Below are 21,697 nucleotides of genomic sequence, written 5' to 3' on the forward strand. Positions count from 1 at the left end.
CTATGAGTCCCTTAAGTGTGGTAAAATTTACAGAAGCAAAATCGTCTTGGTTTGACCGTGGCGACGGTCTAAGTGCGAGTAGGTCAGAAATTTCTGCACAACGTTAAAGGACATAGTAACGATCGGAGGGCCATAAATCCTAAACCGTAACTCGGATTAAGACGAGTCCTATATGAAAAGTTATCTACTCGAAAAGTTCAATCTAAAAATCAAGGTTAGAACAGCCCAGGTCTACTGGTATGTTACAGAAACATCAGGTCAGTAGGTTTTGGACAGAACCAGTAAGTTTAAGTGGGTTCCGGTGGTCTTGGTGCTTGATGTTCATCATGGTTCTCGTCCTTGATGCATATAGCTTCAAGTGTACAACTCATTGATGTATCTACATCATCTTAACCCAGTCTTGACCATCATAACCCTAGTGCAAGTCTAAGACATGAAGCACAACTCACTTAAGAGTTGTATGAAGTTTGATGAACCAAAGTTACATCAAAGTCTTAGATCTAACACCTACATGAATTTTAAAGCCAATAACAAGTTACAAACTTGAAAGTAAACTAACTAATCAAGATCTTAAGATGTAGAACATAGTTCTTTAGTTAGATCTTGAAGATCCAAGACCCAAAATTCTAGATCAAGCATAAGTATACAAAGTTATAATTAAAAAGTTTCCTTCATATGTTCTTGAACTTTAAAGTTAACTTTAAGTTCAAGATTAATGAGATCAAAGTTAACTTGTAACATTTGACCAACAAGAACATAAATAATGAAATTAAAGTGCAAGAATGAAGTAGTAAACTAAGTAAACAAGTAAATTATTCATGGTTGTTCATACTTTAAAGATTCAAACCAAAGTTTGATCTTTAGAAAGTAAACTTTAAAGTTTACTTCATGAGCTTCAAGTATGTCTTTCAACCATGAACTTTATAATCTTTTGAAACAAGTAAGGTAGAACATAACTAGATAGATTATGTTCTTGTTGTTCTTGTTATAACAAGATAAAAATGAAGAATCAAACTAGTGAGTTTATTCTTGTAACATGAAGATAAGTAACAACAACATGACTTAAATAACTAGTAATCAAAGACAAGTAACATTTAAATAAAAGAATGATGATGATGAAGATGTAGATTTCGGTTTTATTTGAAGAAAAGAAGAGAAGAAGTTGTTCAAAACACTTACAAGAAAGAGAGAATTTGAGAGAAAAGTTACAAGTGTTCTTTGTGTGTGTTTGAGAATGAGAGAGTTTGTGAGTAAGTAGTAAGTAAAAAAAAAGATTTTGACTCCCTCCTCTTCCACAAAAAGCTACGGCCAGCAGCCTGTCAAGGGGGGGATGGAGTTGTTTTGTGGTTACATGCTTGTTAAAGTTTGAAAAGGTGGATAAAAGGGGTGGTTACATGGGGATTAAGGCATAACTAGATTCCATATCTCTTAACTAGATAATTACCATTACAAGTAATACTTACAAGGAAGAGTGGGCTAACTAAGTCCACTAATAATGTAGGGTGGGCTTGGAAGTCCAATAACATGAGTTCATTACACTAACAAAGCCCAAGTTCAAATAAATCACAAGTTAAACCAATTAAGGCCCAAGTAACTAACTAATAGCCTTAGTTAATTAAAATGATTAATAAATTTAATCATGAATGTAAATAATATCTAAAAATATTATTCGTGAAAGTTCCGGGTGTCACAAAGACGTTTCGGGCAATTAAAGTCAAGTTCGGGCAATCATGGTAACATGTAAATGTAATAACATACATTCGTTTAATCACACGTATTAATAATAATAATTATTAATAAATAAACGTTGGAAAATCCAGGGTCGTTACATTACCCACCTGTTAAAGAAAATTTCATCCTGAAATTTAAGCTGAGGTAGATGGAGGAGTCGGGAAAAGGTGAGGATACTTCCGCATCATTTGATCCTCTAGCTCCCAAGTAAACTCAAGTCCTCGTTTGGCATTCCATCGTACTCGTACAATCGGAATCATGTTGCGTTTCAAAGGTTTGATCTCACGATCCATAATTTCAACAGGTTCCTCCACAAAGTGGAGTTTGTCATCAATTGTAAGTTCTTCCAGTGGTATGATAAGTTCAGGTGCAGCAAGACACTTCTTCAAGTTTGACACGTGGAAGGTAGGATGAACTGAGCTCAATTGTACTGGTAAATCCAAACGATATGCAACGGGTCCAACACGTTCCAAGATTTCAAAAGGACCAATGTATCGTGGGTTTAACTTTCCACGTTTTCCAAAACGAATCACACCTTTCCAAGGTGCAACCTTTAACATTACGCGATCACCAATGTTGAATTCAAAGTCTTTACGTTTAAGATCAGCATAACTCTTTTGGCGATCACGGGCAATCTTAAGTCTAGCTTGAATCTGAGCAATCTTCTCCGTGGTTTCGTGGACTACCTTGGGTCCGGTGATTTGCTTTTCGCCTACTTCGGCGCAACAAATAGGAGATCGACACTTACGGCCATACAATGCTTCAAAAGGTGCAGCATTAATGCTAGAGTGATAACTGTTGTTGTACGAGAATTCGGCGAGTGGCAAATGTCTTTCCCAGGCCTTTACAAAATCAATGACACATGCACGCAACATGTCCTCCAATGTCTGAATCGTTCGTTCTCTTTGCCCGTCAGTCTGAGGATGATAAGCAGTACTCATGTCAAGACGAGTTCCCATGGCTTCTTGCAAAGAACGCCAAAATCTAGAGGCAAAACGGGGATCGCGATCTGAGATGATCGATAAAGGTACACCATGACAAGATACAACCTCTTTGATGTATAACTGAGCAAGTCTCTCCATTGTATCAGTTTCCTTCATCGCTAGAAAGTGTGCAGATTTGGTAAGGCGGTCAACAATAACCCAAATAGTATCGTATCCGCCCACCGTCTTTGGTAGCTTGGTGATGAAATCCATTGTTATCCTTTCCCACTTCCATTGTGGGATCTCCAATTGCTGAAGTAACCCAGAAGGTCTCTGATGCTCGGCTTTAACCTTCGAGCAAGTCAAACACTTACCAACATAAGTCGCAACGTCCTTCTTAAGATTCGGCCACCAATACTGTTCTTTAAGGTCGTGGTACATCTTGCCCGCATCGGGGTGAATCGAATATCTCGATTTATGTGCTTCATCAAGTATAAGGTTCCGTAGATCTCCATAAAGAGGTACCCAAATTCTTCCGGCATAACATCGGAGTCCAGACTCCCTAACCTCGAATCGAGAGATAAGTATGTTCAAATGTTCATGAGATATGTTCTCCTCCTTGAGAGCCTCATCTTGGGCTACTCTAATCTGGCTGTTGAGGTTCGAATGGATGGTGATGTTCAGAGCCCTAACACGAAGAGGTGCCGTCCTCTCCTTTTGGCTTAAAGCGTCAGCTACAACATCGGCCTTTCCAGGGTGATAACGGAGTTCACAATCGTAGTCATTGAGCGTCTCGATCCATCAATGCTGTCTCATATTTAGTTGCTTCTGATCAAAGATGTGCTGGAGACTCTTGTGATCGGTGAAGATAGTGCTCTTAGTTCCATAAAAATAATGTCTCCACAATTTGAGCGCAAAGACAACGGCTCCGAGTTCAAGATCATGCGTAGTGTAGTTCCGCTCGTGAATCTTCAGTTGGCGGGAGGCATAGTCAATAACCTTTAATCGTTGCATCAGTACACAACCAAAACCACTCTTCGATGCATTACAATAAACAACAAAGTCATCACTGCCCTCTGGTAGTGATAGGATAGGTGCGGTGGTCAACTTCTTCTTCAAAGTTTGGAATACTGATTCGTGTGCGGGTTCCCAAATGAACTTCTTGCCCTTGTGAGTCAGTGCGGTCAAAGGACGCGCAATCAGAGAAAATCCTTCGATGAATCTTCGGTAATAATCGGCGAGACCTAGGAATTGGTGAATATGAGTCGGAGTAGTGGGGGTCTCCCACTTGCTGATGGCTTCAATCTTGGCGGGATCAACTTTGATACCCTGGTCGCTTACAACATGACCCAAAAATTGTACTTCCTTCAACCAAAATTCACACTTGGAGAATTTGGCGTAAAGTTGCTCTTGTCTTAAGAGTTCAAGCACTAATCGGAGGTGTTGCTCATGTTCTTCTTTGCTCTTAGAGTAGATGAGGATATCATCTATGAAGACGATAACAAACTTGTCCAAGTAAGGCTTGCAGACACGATTCATGAGGTCTATGAACACGGCAGGTGCATTTGTCAAACCGAATGGCATCACGAGAAACTCATAATGACCATAACGGGTCCTGAATGCAGTTTTCATCACGTCACTTTCCTTCACCCTCAGCTGGTGATATCCGGATCGCAAATCGATCTTTGAATAAACGCTCGATCCTTGTAGTTGATCAAAAAGATCGTCAATTCGTGGAAGAGGATACCGATTCTTGATAGTCAATTTGTTGAGTTCACGGTAGTCGATACACATACGGAAGGATCCATCCTTCTTCTTCACAAACAACACAGGTGCGCCCCAAGGCGAGAAGCTTGGTTGAATAAATCCTCGGTCTAATAGCTCTTGTAGTTGACTCTGTAATTCTTGCATCTCGGAAGGTGCGAGTCTATAAGGTGCGCGAGCTACAGGTGCTGCTCCTGGCACTAAATCAATCTGAAACTCTACGGCTCTCTGCGGCGGCAATCCAGGCAATTCCTCTGGGAAGACATCGGAAAATTCGTTCACAATTCGAACGTCATTCACGCTCTTCACCTCAGTTTCTACTGCTTTCACATGTGCTAGGACAGCAAAACGTCCCTTCTTCATAATCTTTTGCGCTTTCACGCAACTAATGAGGTTCAACTTCGAGGTACATCTCTCTCCATAGATAACCAGTGGTTCGCCATCTCCTTGTGGTATGCGAAGTGCTTTATCTCCGCAGATTATATCGGCCTTTATCTTGCTTAACCAATCCATACCGACGATCACGTCAAAACTTCCCAGTTTGATAGGTATCAAATCAATTTCGAAATCTGCACCAGCTATGTTGATAATAGCTCCACGACTAATATGGTCAACCTTTTCAAGTTTTCCATTTGCGACCTCGACAAGCATACTTTCTTTTAACGGGACCAATGACCAATTAATCTTATCGCAAAAATGTCTACATACATAACTTCTATCCGCACCAGTATTAAACAAGACAGAAGCTAAAAGATTGTTGATTGTGAATATACCTGTCACCAAGTTGGGGTTATCGCGTACATCCCTTGCATTAACATTAAAAGCTCTACCACGGGGTGGCCCGCCATTTTTTCGCTTGTTGGGGCATGCATTTCTGAAATGGCCCGTCTGTCCACATTCGTAGCACTTCTTTGGCCCATTGGTGTTCGGCTTCCCATTCAAAGTGGTGACCTTGCAGTCTTTCCCGATATGCCCAGCCCGTTGACACTTCTCACAGACAACATTGCAATATCCAGTATGGTGTTTGTAACACCTCTTGCATTGTGGTAAGGTTCCTTTGTAGTTCGGGTTGGTGTTGGTGTTGTTGTTGGGATTAGGGTTTCCACCATTGTTGTGCCTCTTGGCGGGGGTCTGATCGTAGTTTCTCCCCCTGTTATTGTTGTTGTTATTGTTGTTGTTGTTGTTGTTGTTGTTGTTGTTGTTGTTGTTGTTGTTGTTGTTGTGGTTGTTGTGGTTGTTATCCCATTTCCTCTTCTCGCTACTACCAGCTTCAAACTTATCCTTCTCCAGCTCATCAATAAGAATCTGATTCATGAGAGTATGCGCCATGCGCATTGCTTCGGGAACATTCGGTGGTTTGGATGAGGTGACATTTCCTTTGATGGACTTAGGGAGTCCCGAGAAGTATTTCTCCATGCGCTTGAATTCGGGGGTGACCATGGTCGGACACATCAGTGCTAACTCCAAAAACCTACGATTGTAACTGTTAAGGTCGTTCCCTATGGCCTTCAACTGCATGAATTCAATTTCCATCTTCTGAATTTCGGTTCTCGGACAATACTCATCAATCATAGCCGCCTTGAATTCCTCCCATGGCGTAGCATACGCCTCATCAATACCTTTCGCTTGAGCTAACGTGTTCCACCACGTTAGCGCGCCGTCAGATAGCGTGCAAGAAGCAAACTTGGTCTTATTGTCCTCCGAACAGTTGCTAACTCGGAATACTGATTCTAGTTTCTAGAACCATCTGGTGAGACCAACTGGTCCCTCGGTGCCGCTGAAGTTATGCGGTTTGTAGCTCTAGAATTCCTTGTATGTACACCCATTTCGAACGGGTGGAATAACCAGTGGTGGTGGCGGTGGAGCTTCGAGATTTCTTTCTGCTAGGGCTGCAGCGACCCGTTCGTTGATCATGTCCTTAATCTGGGCGGCAGTAGGTATGGATCTTCCTTTAGCCATGGTATTCTAAACAAAATTTTTGACTCAAGTCAAAATCCAGTATGCAAGTAGTAATAATACAGTATATAGTGACCAACATGGAATCAAAACATCACATGTTATTAAATAATGCATCTAGGTACAAATACCACAGAATCATCGTACAGCAATGTAAATAGAACATCGTGTAAGAATTAAATAACGCAAAGTTCCATTCATTAATAATAATAAGTTTCATACATATGAATAAGTTCGTACAATACATATGAAATACACGAAACTATATCTAGATTACATCATGAAATCTAAATACAAGGTCCTACGGTGAAGGCGGGAGAACTGCTCCTCGAGCCAACTGCTCCTCGAGCTCAGTGACTCGAGCTCGGAGAGTCTCAATCTCCCTCATCAGTTCCTCGTTAGAGGGAGCTGGTGGGGCAGGCGGTGCAGGTGGGGCGGGTGGTGCGGGTGGTGCCGGTGGTGCTGATGTAGATGGTCCGGCTCCAGATGTAGATGATACGTCCCTAGATGTAAGTGGTCCGTATCTAAATCTAGGTGGTACGGTTCCAGGAATAGTCAATACGTAACGGGGAACCTTACGTATCTGTGGGTCGGAAGGGTATGGCACAACTCGTTTACGAGCAGTAACCCTACGACGATGGCCAAATGCGTCAGTAAAAGCACGACCTCCATTCACCCCTGGAATGACGGTGCCGTCGAAACGGTACCGCTTCTTCGGCGGGGTGGAGGGTGCCTGAATAGGTCTATCAGTAGGATCCTCATCATCCCTGGAGTTGTCTGATGATGAAGAATCGGCGGATGATGAGTCATCCGAATCGTGTGGTGGTGACACTGGTGGCTGAGCTGGTAATCCGAAGCGTCCGAAGGCGGCCAACATCTGTCTGTGTCTGCCTGGCGGAATCACGACTAAACGTCCGTCGGGAGTGCGTCGGCAAGGCGTGCGCATGTGGTTACAAAACAGCCCTTCCCCGAACTCCGCGGGGATCTCAATACCACCAATGCGGGGCTGTGACCTCGAGGGTCCGGGAACAGACACTGGGGCAGGTGCACTAGTACCAGCTCCGGAAGTAGAAGCGCCGGGATCACTAGTGGGTGTTGGGGCCGGTGTATCGGCAGTAGCAGCAGCAGGTGTAGCAGTAGGTAGGGCGACGGGGTCTGAGTCTGTACTGCCCGAAATGCCAGTAGGTGGAACATCCGACATCTGGACAAGGAAAAATAAATTTTCCATGTCAGTATGTCATAAAGCAAGCAATTAATAGGCCAACAGTTTAAATCATGTATAACAGTAACTATCATGGCAATAACAGCAATTCGTATGAAAGTAGCATGCAATCAAAAGCAAGTAGCATCATACAGTAGTGATATCATGTAGTAGCATACGACATATAGCAGAAAAAGTAAGCATTAGTATGTAGTAAGCTCAGCGGAAACAAGTAAACTAGCAAGTTGTAGATTAGTCCTATTAGTGAATCTTACTCGGGTCGGTCTTAGACTCACTAATGCAACCTAATTCCCTACAACCAATGCTCTGATACCAAATGTGATGCCCCGTACAAAACCATCGTGTACGAATCATCAACAATAGGATCATTACAAGGTTAAGTACTATATGCTGTAATTAAAGAAGTTGCATTCACGATAAAAAGGTGATGTCATAACCGACATCAAATGTTTTACATTTCAAAAGCATGCTTCACTAAGTAGAAGCAAATAATGAGTGTATGTGACCACAATGGTCGTTACAAGTCATAGTTCAAAAGTACGAATGTTTGAATGCAAAGTAAAGTAGTTCATGCGTGGACAACTCTAAGCAGCGGGTGTCTACAGCACAACAAGTAAGACAGCTGAAGCAACCTCAAGCACCTGAGAAATACATGCTTAAAAACATCAACACAAAGGTTGGTGAGCTATAGTTTAAGTATAACAGTATGTAAGGTAGGCCACGAGATTTCGGTGCTACAAAGAGCGTTTCAAAACAGTATGATAAAGTATATGTTAACCGTGGGCACTTGGTAACTAACTTAATGTTTATACCCCCTGAAAGTACACTTGGAAAGTGCGTATGTCTACGAAGTATTAAACAATCGTTAAATGCTAGCGCTACTAGCCTGAGTGGGGATGTCAAACCCTATGGATCCATATCTAAGATTCGCGTTCACGGTTCAAAAACCAATGATTAAACGTTACCAAGCTAAAGGGAATGTTTATGCCGTTGTATAACCCACACATATATAAGTTTAAGTACTCGTGCCTAGTATGTAAAACATAAAATCCGCATGTATTTTCAGTTCCCAAAATAAGTTAAAGTAAAAAGGGAATGCTATAACTCACAATGATATGTAGCGGTAAAGTAGTAGTCGGGAAAGGTGTGCAAGTAAACGGTCTGAAGTCCTCAACCTAAGTCAAATAGTACTAAGTCAGTAAATCGGCCAAATAGGTTTAAAATTATGTAAATAAGGTCTTAAGGGTCGTCATCATTCATCATCAAACAAAAGGCGTAAAGTAAGTTTCGTTCCTGAAAGTAGTTTAAAACAAAGGCTGACTTTGATCCGTCACCACGGCCTCTACCCTTACTGAATTAAGGTGAGACCAGTGGCCATGGCTCCGTCTATGAGTCCCTTAAGTGTGGTAACATTTACAGAAGCAAACGCATCTTGGTTTGACCGTGGCGACAGTCTAAGTGCGAGTAGGTCAGAAATTTCTGCACAACGTTAAAGGACATAGTAACGATCGGAGGGCCATAAATCCTAAACCGTAACTCGGATTAAGACGAGTCCTATATGAAAAGTTATATACTCGAAAAGTTATATCTAAAAATCAAGGTTAGAACAGCCCAGGTCTACTGGTCTGTTACAGAAACATCAGGTCAGTAGGTTTTGGACAGAACCAGTAAGTTTAAGTGGGTTCCGGTGGTCTTGGTGCTTGATGTTCATCATGGTTCTCGTCCTTGATGCATATAACTTCAAGTGTACAACTCATTGATGTATCTACATCATCTTAACCAAGTCTTGACCATCATAACCCTAGTGCAAGTCTAAGACATGAAGCACAACTCACTTAAGAGTTGTATGAAGTTTGATGAACCAAAGTTACATCAAAGTCTTAGATCTAACACCTACATGAACTTTAAAGCCAATAACAAGTTACAAACTTGAAAGTAAACTAACTAATCAAGATCTTAAGATGTAGAACATAGTTATTTAGTTAGATCTTGAAGATCCAAGACCCAAAAGTCTAGATCAAGCATAAGTATACCAAGTTATAATTAAAAAGTTTCCTTCATATGTTCTTGAACTTTAAAGTTAACTTTAAGTTCAAGATTAATGAGATCAAAGTTAACTTGTAACATTTGACCAACAAGAACATAAATAATGAAATTAAAGTGCAAGAATGAAGTAGTAAACTAAGTAAACAAGTAAATTATTTATGGTTGTTCATACTTTAAAGATTCAAACCAAAGTTTGATCTTTAGAAAGTAAACTTTAAAGTTTACTTCATGAGCTTCAAGTATGTCTTTCAACCATGAACTTTAGAATCTTTTGAAACAAGTAAGGTAGAACATAACTAGATAGATTATGTTCTTGTTGTTCTTGTTATAATAAGATAAAAATGAAGAATCAAACTAGTGAGTTTATTCTTGTAACATGAAGATAAGTAACAACAACATGACTTAAATAACTAGTAATCAAAGACAAGTAACATTTAAATAAAAGAATGATGATGATGAAGATGTAGATTTCGGTTTTGTTTGAAGAAAAGAAGAGAAGAAGTTGTTCAAAACACTTACAAGAAAGAGAGAATTTGGGAGAAAAGTTACAAGTGTTCTTTGTGTGTGTTTGAGAATGAGAGAGTTTGTGAGTAAGTAGTAAGTAAAAAAAAAGATTTTGACTCCCTCCTCTTCCACAAAAAGCTACGGCCAGCAGCCTCTCAAGGGGGGGGGGGGGGGGGATGGAGTTGTTTTGTGGTTACATCCTTGTTAAAGTTTGAAAAGGTGGATAAAAGGGGTGGTTACATGGGGATTAAGGCATAACTAGATTCCATATCTCTTAACTAGCTAGTTACCATTACAAGTAATACTTACAAGGAAGAGTGGGCTAACTAAGTCCACTAATAATGTAGGGTGGGCTTGGAAGTCCAATAACATGAGTCCATTACACTAACAAAGCCCAAGTTCAAATAAATCACAAGTTAAACCAATTAAAGCCCAAGTAACTAACTAATAGCCTTAGTTAATAAAAATGATTAATAAATTTAATCATGAATGTAAATAATATCTAAAAATATTATTCGTGAAAGTTCCGGGTGTCACAAAGACGTTTCGGGCAATTAAAGTCAAGTTCGGACAATCATGGTAACATGTAAATGTAATAACATACATTCGTTTAATCACACGTATTAATAATAATAATTATTAATAAATAAACGTTGGAAAATCTAGGGTCGTTACAACTTCTTTCAGGTATAATCGTGCTAATTTCTCTATACCATCCTCTTCTTTTATTGGCAGAAAGTGTGCTGACTTAGTAAGACGATCGACTATTACCAAAATCATATCATAACCACCTGCAGTTCTCGGTAACTTAGCAATAAAATCCATGGTAATGTTTTCCCATTTCCATTCTGGGATTTCAGGTTGTTGGAGTAGACCCGATGGTTTCTGATGTTCAGCTTTGACTTTAGAACAAGTCAAACATGCTCTTACATATGTGGCTATATCGGCCTTCATTCCTGGCCCCCAAAAGTTTCTCTTGAGGTCTTGGTACATTTTCCCTGCTCCGAGATGTATTGAATATCTGGTTTTATGTGCTTCATCTAGTACCACTTTCCTTAAATCCCCATTCTTTGGTACCCAAATTCTTTCAGCTAAATACCTGGTTCTGTCTTCCCGAATATTAAGCTATTTTTCTAATCCTTTGGGTATTTCCTTTCCAAAAATTCCTTCCTTCAAAACCTCCTGTTGTACCTCTTTTATTCGAGTAGTAAGATTAGTATGAATAATCATGTTCATAGCTTTTACTCGAATAAGTTCTCTTTCCTTTTGACTCAAGGCATCAGCTACCACATTCGCTTTCCCCGGGTGGTAACGGATTTCACAATCATAATCATTTAGCAGCTCAACCCACCTACGCTGCCTCATATTTAGTTGCTTTTGATTTAAAATATGTTGGAAACTTTTGTGGTCGGTGTATACAATAAACTTGACCCCATATAGATAATGTCTCCACATCTTTAATGCAAAAACAGCGGCGCCCAATTCCAGATCATGTGTGGTGTAGTTTTGTTCATGAATTTTTAGTTGTCGAGAAGCATATACAATCACCTTCTTCCGTTGCATAAGAACACACCCAAAATCCATTCTTGATGCATCGCAGTAGATAATAAAATCTTCCATTCCGTCAGGTAACGATAAAATAGGTGCTGTAGTCAACTTCTTTTTCAATAATTGGAAGGCACCCTCTTGTTCGGAAGTCCATTCATACTTCTTCCCCTTATGTGTCAAGGTAGTTAAAGGTTTGACTACTCGGGAGAAATCTTGAATAAATCTCCTATAATAACCGGCTAAACCCAAAAATTGAGTTATTTGCATTGGAGTTTTCGGGGTTTCCCAATTTTTGATGGCTTCGATCTTGGCGGGATCAACTTTGATTCCATTACTACTGACTACGTGGCCAAGAAATTGTACTTCATTTAACCCAAAAGCGCACTTAGAGAATTTTGCATAAAGCTGTTCTTTTCTTAACAACTCTAATACAAGTCTCAAGTGTTGTTCGTGTTCTTGGTTATTCTTCGAATAGATAAGAATGTCATCAATAAAGACAATAACAAACTTATCTAAATATGGACTACATACTCAGTGCATGAGATCCATGAAAACTGTGGGTGCATTGGTTAGACCGAATGGCATAACCATGAATTCGTAATGGCCATAACGAGTTCTGAAGGCTGTTTTTGGTATATCAGCTTCTTTAACCCTAAGTTGATGATAACCCGACCTTAAGTCAATTTTGGAGTATACGCTCGAACCTTGGAGTTGATCAAATAGATCGTCGATTTGGGGTAAAGGGTATCAGTTTTTGATGGTTACTTTGTTCAGCTCACGGTAATCGATACACGTGTGAAAAGACCCATCTTTCTTTTTAACGAACAAAATTGGAGCTCCCCATGGTGACATACTCGGTCGGATAAAACCACGTTCTAATAATTCTTGTAGCTGACTTTTTAATTCTTTCATTTCGGTGGGCGCAAGTCTATATGGAGCACGAGCTATTGGTGCGGCTCCTGGTACAAGATCTATTTGGAATTCAACGGATCGGTGTGGAGGTAGTCCCGGTAATTCGTTCAGAAACACCTCAGGAAATTCTCTTGCAACGGGAACGTCATCGATTTTCTTTTCTTCTTTTTCAACCTTCTCGACGTGTGCTAGTACGGCATAGCAACCTTTTCTTATTAGTTTGCGTGCCTTCAAACTACTAATAAGATTTAATTTGGCATTACCCCTTTCTCCGTACACCATTAAGGGTAATCCGTCTTCTCTCAGAATGCGAATCGCCTTCTCATGACAAACAACTTCGGCTTTCACCTTGGACATCCAGTCCATTCCAATAATTACGTCGAAGCTTCCCAATTCCACCGGTATTAAATCAATTGCAAACGTTTCGCTAACTAAACTAATTTTTCGATTTGGCAAATTTTATCAACCTTAATTAGTTTACCGTTTGCTACTTCAACTATACACTTTTTATCCAAAGGCGTTAACGGGCAATTTAATTAGGCACAAAATTCTCTACTCATATAACTTCTATCGGCACCCGAATCAAATAAAACATAAGCAGGTGTATTGTTGATAAGAAACGTACCCGTAACAAGCTCCGGGTCTTCCTGTGCTTTCTCCCCATTAATGTTGAAGGCTCTCCCACGGCCTTGCCTATTTTCATTCCGGCACTGGTTTATGGTATGGCCCGGTTTTCCACATCCATAGCAAACAACGCCGTTATTATTTGTTCCGGCATTATTTACTCCTTTGTTTCTATTTGGTCCGTAGACTTCACACTTTGCCGCAATATGGCCATTCCTATTACGCTTGGTACATAATTCCCTACAAAACCATTCCGGATGAAACGTATCACACCTGGGCATATAGTTCTTTGCCTTTTGTTGTCATTGTTGTTGTTGTTGTTGTTGTTGTTGTTGTTGTTGTTGTTGTTGTTGTTGTTGTTGTTGTTGTTGTTGTTATTGTTATTAGGGTTATTGTTGTTGAGTCATTTGTTGTTGTTATTGTTGTGATTGGGATTGTTGTTGTTGTTATTATTATTGGGATGGTTGTTACGGTTATTGTTGCGGTTGTTGTTGCGATTATTATTGTTGTTGGGGTGGTTGCGATTGTTGTTGTAGTTGTTGTTTTGATTGTTGTTGTTATACTGGTGACCCTGATCACTGCGTTCCTCCCACTTTCTTTTTTCCTGTTTCATTATGGCCTCCTCGGCCGCTTCTTTCTTTATCCTTCCTGTAATTTGGCCTATCAATTTGTGGGCTATACGGCTCTCTTTCTGCATTGTTGCAGGGTCGTTAGCACCTACATGCTCTTGGATTCGTTCCGGCAACCATTTTATGAATGCTTCAATTTTTGCTTCTTCGTCCTCAAATGCTCCAGGACACATTAAAGCCAGTTCATTGAAACGTCGCTCGTAGGTAGTGACATCTAACCCTTGGGTTGTCAGTGCTTTAAGCTCTGCCTTGAGCTTGTTGATTTCGGTTCTGGGACGGTACTCTTCCGTCATCATGTGCTTGAAAGCGGACCATGGAAGTGCATAGGCGGTATTCTGTCCTACGTAATCCATGTAGGTATTCCACCATGTCAAAGCAGTACCCCTGAAAGTATGTGTGGCATACTTAACTTTATCCTCTTCTGCGCAGTTGCTGATTGCGAACACGGCTTCAACCTTCTCTGTCCACTGCTTTAGTCCAACGGGTCCTTCAGTTCCTTCAAACTCATTGGGTTTGCAGGCCATAAAAGCTTTGTAGGAACATCCTACTCGGTTGCCATTGTTTCCTCCACTGCTGGAACCCGATTGGTTATTGTTGTTCATTGCATTCACCACTGCAGCCATATTTGCAGCGAAAGCTTGAAGTTCTTCTGTGTTCAATTGTTGTTGTCTAGTAGCTGGAGGAGCCATTTCCTTCAAAAATAGCCGACTGAGTTAATCATATAGAATTCTAGAAGTACCAACGAGCTAATAGCTCAGTGGTACCCGATGCCTTTGATCCCTGGGCCCACAGTGGGGGAAGCTTCCACCCAATAGAGGCGCAAGTTCGATTCTCAGTCTGGGCGCCCCGCATGGAATTATCTCTCCCTCCGGGGGGAGGTTTGTGAAGTGCTTTCGGGGGTCTAGCTAGCTGGGGTAAAGATCGCCTTGCCGCCACTGTGGGTAACTGGGAGGAGGTAATTTTCCGGCACAGGTCTCTTTCGGGGTAGGATTGGTGGGTGCTACGGCACACAGGGTTAGCGTGTCCCTGCCAACTTACACGTTTTCCACCCAATAGAATTCTAGAAGTAGCCAAAAAGTATTTTGTAGCTTAATATGAACTTATTATTATAAAAGCCTTTTCTTCATATTAGCGTTTTATAACTATAATAATGTTCATACTTAGCAGCTAACACACAAATTAACTACTAAAATTCTAATATGAAAACTATGGTAAGTTATTATGTTACTACGTAATAATAAGTTGTAATAATAATAATAAACCTTCCATGCTTATTCTTATTATTATACAATCATAAGAAAAATTACATTGCAGATTTTCTTACAAACTTAAACACACAATATAATACATATTATACAATGCATGGAATACAGGATAGCTGCCAATGGTTCAAGAACGGCGAGATTTCTTAGATGTTGACGTTGTTTCTTTCTCGGCCAAATGTTTGGATTTTCGTTTGGATAGTTCTTTTTCCAATTCCTCTAAATTGGTTCTTTCGACTAATTGTTTGGGAGCAAAACCAACAGTCGTTATACGAGAGGTCATTTTATAAACTGGTCTCTTAGGTGATTCAGGTGGATGATCACAAACATTTTGGGTCATAATAGGTTCATCGGGTTTGGGATCGGGTATAACAGCCAAAGATTTTCCCAAATCACGTTGTGGTTCGGTAATTTCCACAACTTCTTCAGGATCCTCTTCTTCGGGTTCCTCTTCGGTATCTTCTTCTGGATCCTCTTCTGGAACCTCTACTGGCAATTGTGAATCTTCCCAATTTTTCTAACAATTTTCCACTTTAATGGTAGCACCAAAAGTTAACTTTTTCGTTGGTTCATAAGTCGTATGCTTTGACTCAGCCTTCGAATCACTTGATAAGTAAATGAAATCTGAATCACTAGAGATGCTTATATGATCGGATGAAGTCATCTATCACATAATAGCAGGCACGTTAAGAGAATGATATATCTTATAATATTTATATGTTAATAATCTTATGTTTCCAACAATTATATTAAGCAATCATTTTTAAAATAATTATGGTCGAAGTCCAGACTCACTAATGCATCAAAAATCAGTTATACACACTAATGAAAAATTTTCTGATTCTCTAAGACCAACGCTCGAATACCAACTGAAATGCCTCGTTCATATTAATTATAAACGTTTCATATTAATTGGTTTCTTTGCGAGGTTTTGACCTCTATATGAGACGTTTTTCAAATCTTGCATTCGTTTTTAAAAATAACCATAACCTTTATTATTGAATAAAGGTCTTAATGACATAATTTAGATTGTCTATCAAAGACAATCTCCTCAAATAAATAAGTTTTTACACAGCCCATTACAATATGATCAAATATATTAGAACAAATACTCCGAATGCAAGTTTAAACAATATAAATAATTATGCCGACTCCATCTTGACCTTGGGTTGGCATACGACAGCGGAAGCGTTTTTAATATTCACCTGAGAATAAACATGCTTAAAACGTCAACAAAAATGTTGGTGAGTCATAGGTTTAATTTCTATATAATAATCATAACATTTAATAAGCCACAAGATTTCATTTAATTAAATGCGCAGGATCATTACAACTGCAAAAATCATTCATTCGATGAGTCGCCTGGTGACCGACCTTAACATAGAGCGCTTAAGATATCTGGCATCATACATTCCACTATTCAAATGTATGACAAGAACCCTTCGAAGTACTAAAGCATTTCCACAGTTCGAAAATGTGGGTGGTTGGTGCCCGTAGATCTACATTTAGGATTCGCGTCAATTAGTGTTTTTCACTATTTCTTAGGTTACCAAGCATAATAATAATAAGTGCAGATATCTGGTATAACAAATCAATCGTAGAATGTAGCTCCATGAACTTGTGCTTATTTTGTAAAACATTTATAAATTTTGCATGTATTCTCATCCCAAAATAATTTAGATAGTAAAAATGGGACTATAACTCACTTGTGATGATTTCCGAATAGATGGTGATAAGACTTGGCCTTTTGACAAATTCACGAACCTAATAATAATATTATTGTGTCAACATATATATATATATATATATATATATATAATTAATATTCCATACTTATGATACTTGTGATAATTTTAATTGTCCATTGTTAGTAGTCCAACGTTCGTAGTCCAATAGTCCAATAGTCCAACAGTATAAATATATATATAAATATAAATACGTATATTGTGTTAGAATTCACTAACACTATAATATATTGTCCTAATATAATAAGACACATAATATGTATATTGTCGGAAGCAATCCGCGACCCATTGTATACATGTCTCAGGCTCGATCACAACTCAAAGTATATAATATTTTGGAATCCACTTCGACCCACAGCTAACTCGAGATTACTGCCAATGGTGTCTAATAGTTCGTTCTAATAATATATATAGAAGAAGTCAAAATGATATGTCAAAACTTTGTATACGAATCCACGGTGATCAAGTCATATATATATATATAGTGCCTTACGATCTTTATTAAGACTATAATATATTGTCGTAGAACATAATCACGACTATTATAAATTGTATTTCCATAAGTTGAGGAACAATACATGTATAAATACATGTAGGATACAAGGTAAGTTAGCTAGGATAAGGTTAGCATCCATTTTTATAAATCAAAACCGTAGCTAAAAACAAACAAAAATATCCAATTTTGTTTTACCCATAATTTCTTCGTTACAAATCCGTTTTGAGTGATTCGACTTGCTATGGTTTTGTATCGAAACGTTATTTATTAATCTAAATAGAAAAAGTATATTTTTATAGTCTAAAATACAGCTTAGGTGTCAAATACAAGAAGATAGTCATATCCGTCGTAAGAACGACATCTTGATGACTCTTTTGAAAAACATACTTCCAATTAGAGTTTAACCATAGATTTTGGATATATTTCATATCCATATAAAATAAGATTTTTCACCAAATGAAATCTTTTAATTCAAAGTTTAAGATAGGTTTTTAAAATCAAACCCAAAACAGCCCCCGATGATCTATGACGGCGTATGTTCAGTTTTAAGGTGTTCTTCGTGTTTACAAGTTTTATATCCTTATGTTAGCATGACATACTGTCATAATACATGTGTTGAAGTATTTTAAAAGTCAAGTTAGAAGGATTAAGTTTGTTTGCAAACAAGTTTAGAAATAATCTAAACTATGTTCTTGTTATTATTAGTTATAAACTCAAAATAAGATAGCTATATGAATACGAATCGAATAAGATTATGAATAAGGTTACTACCTCAAATCAAATGAATAAAGTTGCTGAGATAGAAGTGATATTCTTGATCTTGGAAGAGTTGTTGGCTTGGTTTAAAAAGATTGGAAGTAATCTTCTTGATTTTGATGGTGTTCTTGAAGTGTTCTTGAAATGGTTTTCTTATGATGATTATGTGTTAGTTTTTGAAGCTAGTTCTCCATGGATTTTTGCTGAGATGATTAGAGAGTTTTAAGGTTTAAGAGTGTTGGTTTTAGAGAGCAAAGACTTAGAATAAAAATGGAAATGGAATGAGTATGTGTGTGTGCATTAAGATACGTGAATTATGGGGTAGAAATAAGGGTTCCTAGTTTGTAATTTTATGTAACAAGTCAAGCTAGGCCCCAAGTTGGTTAATCATGCACACAAGAGAACAAATGAGCTGATTAGGATCTGATTGTGATGGTATTTTGATGTGTATATACTAATAGGATATACATCTAAGAGTTGTGTATGATACGGGAATACATACCGAATGAATACGAATAGAATTCTTGATAAAATTGAATGAGAAAATGAGTATAGCTATCTTTATTGAGTATAAGTATATTGATATATGTTATTAAGTCTTTCAAAAGTGTATTAATACATATTAATACAATACATATATATACATTTTAATTTAGAAGTTATTACAACGTTAATCGTTATATATATGTATATAGTCTTGAAGTCTTTAAGTTAGTAATCTCATTTTATGTATATAACCAATTGTTATTATATATAATGAGATACTTAAATATCATTTTAACAAATCTTAAGTATATATATATATATATATATATATATATATATATATATATATATATATATATATATATATATATATATATATATATATATATATATCCATATATACATCATTATATAATTATTTCAAATTATGACGTTCGTGAATCGTCAGACAGACTGGGTAGCCAAACGTTTGTATAAAATTCATTTCAAATAACTAATTCTTAATGAGTTTGATTGCTTAACATGTTGGAAACATTAATTATGTAAATATTAATCTTCAATATATTAGCGAAAAAATCCGGGTTGTTACAATCACCTTGCTTCAACATATGATCTATGGCAACAGATCATCTCCATAAATGTATATGGAAAAGGTGAAATTCTCTGGAGAATGAATGTAAATGAGGTTATTCTCTTGTGGTATTTCATACACTCACTTAAAGTAAACATTTTATTTCTTATGGCATCAAGAATGCAACAGGCAGCTCAAGAACCCTACTTTATGGCCTTCATTTAACAAAACTTTTTGCTCATCTCAAATCAACAACTTCTTATCACTATGTTGCTCAAGTTTCGTCATACCCGATATGTAGAGCATCAACTAGACCATTTGTTGAACCTTCTCTTGATAATCCTCCAAACTTCAGTCTTCTCTCGACCACAGGACAGAGCAGTGTCATCCATGGAAATATTCTGAAAATCGGACGACATCTGAACAGACTTGAAGGAATCATAAGAGACACTCATCGCTACATTAACCGCGAGACATAGGTCCACGCAATTTGAAGAATGCCTACCTATACCATGCTTTTATGTGCTCTTTGTTGTGATTTCCATGCATATTTTCATATATGCATCACTATGTTTCGTGCTTACTTTGAATAAAATGTGTGCTTGTTATGTTTTAATAAATTTTTTTCCAACGTGCACAATTTAAGGGGGAGCTTTGCTCTAAGGGTGAGCTTAGTTCTAGGGGGATCTAACCTTTTTGCTTCGACAAAAGGGGGAGAAAGATGGATACAAGTGATTGTTAACACTTGCGTATTTATAGCAAAATGTCCCTCATCACTTGTATGTTTGTCATCATCAAAAAGGGGGAGAATGTTGGTTGAATGTTGGTTAATAAACTAAACGACAAACTTAAGTATGATAATTAACCAAAGAATATGTTTTGATGATGACACATACATATGCATAAGTGATGACTGACGTCTTAACATAAAACACGCAAGGTCACTAATCCATACTTTATCTTGCAAACGACCAAGTCAAACATAGGTTAAAGAATGAAATTAAAAGTTCAGCTAAACACACGGTCGAGGTACGGTCGACCGTATAGTCAACCGTGAAACCCCAAACTGAATTGTAACGCAGTTTTATGAAAACAAGTTGCACGATCGCCACCACGGTCAACCGCAGTGCGATCGCAGTTTTCTCTGTTACCGATTTTGACCAAATAAAGTTTGACTAGTTCCCGACATCTATAATTCATGAAACCTTTCTCAACATGCTTAGAATAGATGCCCTCTCCATACTCAATTGAGTTTTGGTCATAAAAACACTAATTGTGATTAATTACGCTTAATGACATCTTAATGACAAATTAACCAAGATTAGGCATAACACATAAGTGTTAATCAACAACTTGTAATCTTAATTCTTATCTAGATATCCTTATTATGATCATCAAGTACCAATATACTTAAGCCAATGTCACTAGAACAATAATTGCTATTAGAAATGACTTAGTGATTAATTAAGACTAAATGAGGAACAATGCTCTCAAGGTTAACTAGTAATGACTTGTATTCCTAAAACACTCTTAGATATATTTAGGATGCTCACCAAGTCCCAACTAGAGATTGCTCTTCCCTTATGCATGTGTTGAACATTAATGTGTGCTTACACATTAATCAAGCAATATGTTATATTGCAATTGAACTTGTTAAAAGCTTGAATTATAAGTTGTGCAAGTATCTATATGATTGATCCTAGAATAACTACCTCTTGTTATGTGAGTATTACTTGTTACTTGACAATATGCTTAATACTCATAAACTTGTCAACTTCATTAATATGTTTGCTATGTGCTCACTAGTTAGGATTCAAGTAACTAACATACTCCAATAGATTAAGTGTAAAATGGTTCATAATGAAATTATAGTCAATTGTCTATTTGATCAAATCTAAGTAACTAAGTGTGATTGCTTGTTCAAGTATAACTTAACTTTGATATCTTTACATACTTCATGATTATCTTATAAAGACATCATTCAATTAATCTCTACCTAAACCCAAATGGAACATGACTTGTGATTAATTAAAACTAGGAAGTTAATGACATAGTGACTAGTCTTTAGAATTGAACCAAGGGTATTAATGTGACTAACTAAGTATTGATCAAACTGAGATTTCCCAAAACATCAATCAAGACACTTCTCCAAGAATGTTGGGTTTACCACTTTTGGAATGTTAAGTCACTTTCATGCAATAAGACCAAATCTCACACGCTTAACGCATATAGTACTTGTATAGGATGTTTGGTTTTTTTGCATGTGCTAGAAGGAGTAAAGGTGCCAAAATGTGGTGTTCAAATTTGAGTCAAACGGCTATACAATGGATACTAAATTTGGACTGGAGCACGCACGGTAGAACCACGGTCGACCGTGATGGCAACCGTGTGTCAACGGCTACTTTTTGAATCCCACTATAAAAGGCAAACATTAAGGAGCATTTGAAGCTGACCCTCTTGCATATTTCAAAGGCTTATTTCCAGAGATCACAAAGGCTTTAATTACTACTCAAATGTGATCA

At 37.9% G+C, this 21,697-nt stretch overlaps 1 pseudogene; it reads left to right on the top strand.

Moving 5' to 3' along the window:
* Positions 1 to 21,697, top strand: part of LOC139860221 (protein ALP1-like) — a 100,787-nt pseudogene that overhangs the window by 74,508 nt on the left and 4,582 nt on the right.

This window comes from Rutidosis leptorrhynchoides, chromosome 7 (assembly GCF_046630445.1).
Source record: "Rutidosis leptorrhynchoides isolate AG116_Rl617_1_P2 chromosome 7, CSIRO_AGI_Rlap_v1, whole genome shotgun sequence".
NCBI classification, from domain to species: domain Eukaryota; kingdom Viridiplantae; phylum Streptophyta; class Magnoliopsida; order Asterales; family Asteraceae; genus Rutidosis; species Rutidosis leptorrhynchoides.